We start from the raw sequence: 6,787 nt of genomic DNA, 5'->3' as shown, positions 1-6,787 counted from the left end.
CCTGGGAAAGGGTGGGTGTTAGAATAGTTATAGAATTCACACATATCTGGCCTCAATCCCACAAAAAGAATGGAAAGATCATCATATTGTAATTACACACGTTAAGTGTGGGGTATTTACACATGCATTACAAAAACACGAATGATTGCAAAAACACACCTTACAAATCATGCATGTTTCACGTCCACTTATGAGCACACCTTAAAAAGCGAACAGATTGTGGCAATACATAACAACACCTCTGAAACTTTTATTAACTCAGGATACCGTCAGTTGACGATTTGCTTCTGTGGCATTTACTGGTGCATGAGTTGGCTTGAAAAACAAGATATTTTGAGACCTTAAGAATTTGTTCTCATGTCATTTGACACTTTAACTCAAAGACTAAACGATGGTATTTAGCTCATGCTCTTTAACAGCAGCAATCAAAAAACATACAATAACAGGTATTTTAAAATGTGACCTCTGTTGTTATATATATTTCACAGATGAGTGAAAAAACCTGTCTTCAAGGCTGCCTAACATAACAACAGCTTTCTAGATAGGTTGAATAACAACCCACTTCCATCTTTTTTTAATCACAATAAAGATACAGTACAGAGTTTGTTCAGTTCAGAGCGAATGTTAAACTAATTTTCGTGGCCGGATGTCTTAAAGAATTTTGAACATGCACCCTGCGTCACTTTAATGCAATCGTGATTAAAGAAATATCGTTAAAAAGGCCTGAAAAACAGATGGTGTCTCAAAAAGAACAAGAACAATCTCCTACTAAACACACTGACGGTTAAGTACTCAGAATAGTTTCGTTGGAGTTGCACACGCAACACATCGTAGCTGAAGAAAACACCGTTTTCGAAAAAATACCTCACCAACTGTGAGAGCCGGACGTCCCGGGCGTCTAAGGTTGGTATATAAGTTTATTTTGGTAGTTTATGTTTGTCCCAAAGGAAAATAATTTGCGGAAAGATCAAACGAAGCCTGGGTTTTGATACTGCTCTCTTGACAATACAATAACACAAAAGTAAGTGTTCCTTTTAAGTTATGTTTAACTAAAACTTACATGATTGCAATTTGCCTAACTATTTAAACTCGCCAGACTTTCCAAAACAAAAACATGTATGCTCGGTGGAAATGAGCTGTAAATGGAAAATACGTGGCTATACAGTTTAAGTGCAATTGCAGTTTTCGATTACTATCCAGAGAAGTTTTCAAATCGGAAATGTAGAATAGATCAGTAAAGTGCTGTTACAGTCAGTTCAGACACGAAGCAAAATAAAATGTAATCAACAAATTTCCATACAAAAACAAAGATGAAATACAAAGAATAACTGTGAAAAAGGCTTCGAAGAAAAATGTTACTCCCAGCAAAACATTGAATGTTTACCATTAATACTGACTTGTAAGACCTGACCGATAAGAATACATGTCACACTGTTTGAAAAGGCATTTTAGTGCACGAGTAATAGCTACGTACTCAGACGATATTAAAGGCTGGCCTAAACTCATCTCGATTTTAAGGTAACCGTAGAGCTTCAGTTCAAGAGGCGTTTTTTTTTTCAAACACACTTTCAAGTCACATCAAGTTCGTCCCTGCACTCTTGGCAGTGCAATCCTTTTCTGTTGCATTTTTCTGCTTAGCTTCGACGACTTTTTCCCATGTCTTACACGCAGGCAACTAGCTCTAGGTCGCGCGAAATGTTTTCCTGTCTATAGATTCTCTAGGGATTCACCAGGAATGATCTCCTGTATTGCTACTGGCTGCATGGTGTATGCACAGTGAAATGATTTTTAACAGTTAGTACATTTTATAAGCTTTGTATTGATATATAAATTTTGGTGGTCGAGTTTAAAACAACACGCCTTCATTTTTTTTGGCCAACCCAAGGAAACAGACGAAGATCTACAGTGGCAGACCTTTTAAGGTCTGTCACTATAAACGTACAAGATTCGTGAACCAACAATCAACCAAAAGATCGGTACTTAATTCGATGGAAACATATAGAAAAAAGCTTTCACTCTCTTCATTGCTAACTTTTGATGAATATTTCGACCGATTTAGCCAGACGACTCAGGCAATCAAACCCTTTAAGACTGAAGCCTTCCTTTAATGGCGACAGAAGGTGCTTTTGAAGGTCGATTTGCGGTCTGGTATTTCTACCTTCCCAGCATACTTATTTTAATGATGTACCTTCAAATAATCACCTTCTTTTTCCCAGTAACAACTTTGTTATATTTCGCGAAATTGTTCAGTACGATATAACATGAGAACATGTTTTAAAAGCTTGTCAGAAAATCGTATCTGATACAGTTTAAAGGGACAGTGTCACGGATTTTAGCCAAACTTAGGCATAGGAAATGGCCTTTAAATTTGTTTAAATGTATAAAATAACCTCTTAAAACAGTGAAGGAATATTTAAATAACACACCAAATGCAAAAGAAGGTACGGATGGCCAAAAGTGTCGAAGATTGAAACGGATTGCGATGAGGGCTTTTGAAATATGTTCCGGCGGAACAGTTTTCAAAGTTAATCTTGTCTGCTTGTAACTTTAATTTATGACGCCCGGGAGACACATTTAGCTGCAATGAAGCTATGGTTTTGTCATTTAGAATCATAGAATTAATTTCTTTGCAAACATTTAGTTCATAGCGAATATTTGGCAAAATTTAATAACATAAGATTAACTTAGCCGTGACACAGTCCCTTTAAGAAAATTGTAATTTAACAAATACTGCAAACTTGATAAATGTAATGTTTGTGGCTACTTTTCTGTGGAACTGAGTGCGGTCTGAAAACAAACCTTTTATAATTTACCAGATGAGCTCGTCCTGTATCGAGTCACCACATGCAGTGTGTGCATGTTTCAGTGTAACTTCTTTGTTTCGAAAAGCATAAACACTGATCTGACACTGTCAATCTGGACAGTGTCAGATAACTAGACAATTTAGGTTTAAATGAAAAATGCCTTGTACATCTGGAGCAATTTACATAGACCACGCAGTGTTACCGATATGGAAACAAAAGATTCTGTTAAATAGCTTTCTGCAGCTCTCTGGGCTGATTAGCCAAAGGTGGAATAAGACTGCAAACCCGTTCTTGCGGCAGTACTTAACTGTTCTTCATGGCTTCAAGCTCAGCACGGCCTAGCTATAACACAACTAGTTGTTGACTAGAACTCGACAAGGCCTCACCTGGCACTAAACTAAGGATCACGAGCTTACACTGTGAGTCCGACGCATTCCTTAACGTACAACATATATGTACTTGCTCTCCGTAAAAGTTTGGTACGAAGTACTTTTCCATGATTTGAAGATTCGCTGTTAAACCCGAAATCGCCATCACAATTCGGTGTAACTTGCCCCATTCTAGGACTTCTAGCGTTCGGCTATTTATTTTTATCAAACAACATGCACAGGTAACTACAGCTATAATTTTTCGCTTGTTTATTATTCTCTTGGTAATACTATCACGCGTTGACCAAACATGGCGTTTTTGTATTCTTTCATAAAGCAAAGGCCTTCCCGAGTTTCCATAAAGAGCTTTTGTAAATGACGATCGACTTGTCGAACAGATATAACGACTTCAAAAAACTAAAGGTGTATGATCGCTAGGACGTTTACACAGTTCGTTTTCGTGTTTGAAAGATATATGCCTGCATGTTGGATCCTTAGGAAGTTGCCCAATTCAGGACACTTAAATTGATGGGTTCTTCGACATTTGTAGACCTCGAATTAAATGCAACCAGTTATCTTCCAACGAATTGCAGTTCACTCTACTTTTTACCAACCGTGGTTTACTTCGTCAGGTTCAGGCTAGCATGGGAAGATGAAAATTTAAGCTTTTCGAGAGAGGTCAGTGAGTTTTTTCGTCGAGAACTGGCATTTTAACTCGACTCAAATTACATCGTTTTAAGTCTACATGTCCTATCCGTTCTTGCAAAATACTATTCATAAACTATTCTTCTTCCAATTGAAATAATGGCAGGAGAACGAGCTTGGAGTTTTTAGCATAAAAATATTTCGCGACAACAGAAATCTGGTGAAATTTCGTTAAAATTTGGTGAGGAGAGAAAATTCCAATCGCCAACGCTGCCATAGCGCCAAAGAGACCGAAATTTCACGGAGGACGTTTTCTGGTCGAATTCAAACCTATCGTTATTAAAGTTATCTTATTCTTGAAGTTACTTACCTTGGAAACGAAATGTCAGACGCAATGTTTTACAAATACATGGCAAAACGTTCAGAAGAAAAGGACTGATACCAGTTTTAGTCAAATTATACACCAAGAAGTCCACCTCGGCTTTACCAAAATCATTGGTCAATGATCTGTCTTGCGTCCTCCTTTAAAAGTAAGAGAAAACTCTCTTGAAGATTGAAAAAGAAGTAACAATTTAACAGAAGTACTCTTTTGTTCATTCCACGATTTTTAAAATACGTTTTCCAAAGATGGAGAGGAATATCACTAAGAGAGTGAAGAATGCAATCTTCTTACGATCGTCTGGAACTAGGTCAACCTGCCCGGAATTAGGTTACTCAACTTGATCATTTCTGAAATTATTTAAGAAGTTCAGTCGATAGCGCTTTGGTAAATTCTCAATTTTTTAAGAACTCATGCATCGGTTTCAACTCTCCATTGTTGCTATAAAGTCATAAATAGTGATAAAACCAAAGAAAATGACCATTGGGATGTTCTTACAAACCCAATTCCTGACTCAGCTAAGAAGGGCATATTTTGGGAGACCCCAAAACTATCTAAGTAGGATTACCGTGTAATCGCCCTAGACCAGTATCACAGAGTAATTGTCTCGCCAGTAATGAGCTTTAGATTATTGCTTCGATAAGACATTCACTTTTGACTATTTCTTATTTGGTAGCTAAGGGTTAAGGCCCTTTGGTGCATCAAAGAGGCCAGTAGCACTCTCATCTAACGCCTACGTAAGTTAGCCTGATTGACTTTACAGTGAATCTTCTTGCTCTTTGTAATATTCTTCGCACTACGTGGAAATTACAAAATTTGTTTCCTCGCAAGGAAGGAAGGCTATCACGGCTATAGTCCTCAGAGATACCTTTTTTTCAGATGTCTTATTTATCATAGAAATATCACTTCATAAGCATATTTGAACACGTAGTCTATTTTAATTTAGAAGTCTTTTTCATGTTTTCCTGCGAGCAGGAGGAACATGGCTGTAAGCTGGAAAAGAAGGCAGAACGTGCTCCCAAACTGCGAAAGATGACAGCTTTAAATGTAACTGTACCATAACTCAAACTTTCGGGCACTTGGTTCAAAAGTTAAACGATATAAAATGTCAATTGTAATGTGTGACGTCACAAGCTCACCATCTTGAATTTCATGAAGACTACCTAAGGTTAATGTCAAATTCAAAATTACTTAGGGTCAAATAATGAAGTAATATAAACTTGCTTGAAACCATGGCTTTCCTTTATTTAAGTTTTGCATTCGGTGAAACATCCCGGTCTGCTAGTATTTATAGCAAACGTTTGTTTTAAGTTCTGTCTCAAGATAGGTCATCTTAAGCAAAAGCAATTCAATACAATTTAAAAAAAAAATTAATTCGAAGCCTGATTTATAGCTTTCACAACATTTAAATTTGATAGCGAGACCTGGTGACTTCAAAACGTGTTTGTAGACGTTTATGAGGGTGATTTGGTTGCCAGGTCAGGTATAAAGCGAGAAACACTGGAGAAAAGCGAACAATGATAAAAAATCGAGTTTTTTTTTTTTCATAAAATTGGGTTGGTCAGGCGATGGAAAACGAAACATCTAATTAGGATGGCCAATTATTTAACAATATGTTTTTTTCTTTCTTTCACTAAATATGTCATTGCTGCTTTGGTTTATTAGAAGAACGTTTTATTTTTTTGGATTGTTTGTTTGTTTATCTTTTGGGTACTAACACTTCGATTCCCATCTATTTTCCATGTGTAAAATAACCTTAACTGAACTTATAAGCCCCAAGGCATGTGATATGTGAAGGCATCTTGCTGAGGTGACACGGGTCGTTTTTATAATCCATATAAAAGGTTTTATTGTTTTTTGTATTTCCTTTTGTAAGCTAGATGCTGCTTTCCACCAATAGCTGATCCCTGATGGGTTTTCATTCCATTCATTTAATACCAAATTCAAAATTTAATTTCCTTAAACGTTTCGTGTTTTTTACACCTGTCATGGCAAAGGGCAAAAGTGTGACGTTTGACGTTTCCATTATAGCGGCTAAAAGGCGGCTCTTTTTCCCTGCTTGCTCACCAAGTAAGATCGAAACAGCTTTAATTCGATTTTAGAAAAATATAGACACAGCTCCGACAGTTAATTGGCTGAGTGAAAGAGAAGCAGGGTGCGTTTTGAGTAACATCGTGAAATAACCCGGATTATTCTCACTCAGCGAACCGCGAGGGAGCTCTCCGTGAATTCCACTCCAAATTTTAATCCCAATCAATTAGTCGTTTTCGCTTGCAAAGATCGTTAACTGGCCCTTGCAACTGTCAGCGGCTCTAAAGGAAGCAACACCGACCCGCAAGCCATCGATCTATGAATCGCAATAAAGTACCTAGATCTTGAAAAAATACTCGGGTTCGATAAATAGCTGGAGACTATTCCGATAAAATATTTCGTCGTTTTTGCCTCACAAGTGCTTGCATGTACAAAGGGGTTTGATTGATTTCCGGAATTCTTTCGGAAGGCCAAGTACGCAGCCAGGCGTGGACGGAAACCGGTGAAGTAGGAACAAATAGTTCAGGAAACTGATCCACTTTTTCTTAATGTGATTGGAC

At 37.4% G+C, this 6,787-nt stretch overlaps 1 protein-coding gene across 2 annotated transcripts in view; it reads left to right on the top strand.

Moving 5' to 3' along the window:
* Window positions 1-433: 433 nt before the first annotated feature.
* The window catches only part of LOC144657500 (protein Wnt-4-like), a 31,533-nt gene continuing 25,179 nt past the window's right edge, over window positions 434-6,787 (top strand). Inside the window, exon 1 of one of the 2 annotated variants that reach the window (XM_078517848.1) lies at window positions 434-903. The gene's annotated coding sequence lies outside the window, so the exon portion shown is untranslated. Of the gene's footprint in view, window positions 904-2,436; window positions 3,224-6,787 lie in introns of those variants that run through there. The other variant, XM_078517851.1, reaches the window with a different exon arrangement.

The sequence above is a fragment of the Oculina patagonica genome, chromosome 6, assembly GCF_052425735.1.
Source record: "Oculina patagonica isolate OP01 chromosome 6, crgOcupat, whole genome shotgun sequence".
In the NCBI taxonomy this organism is placed as follows: Eukaryota; Metazoa; Cnidaria; class Anthozoa; order Scleractinia; family Oculinidae; genus Oculina; species Oculina patagonica.
Note: the sequence above shows the minus strand (reverse complement) of the source record. Positions and strands in the feature narration are given on the sequence as shown.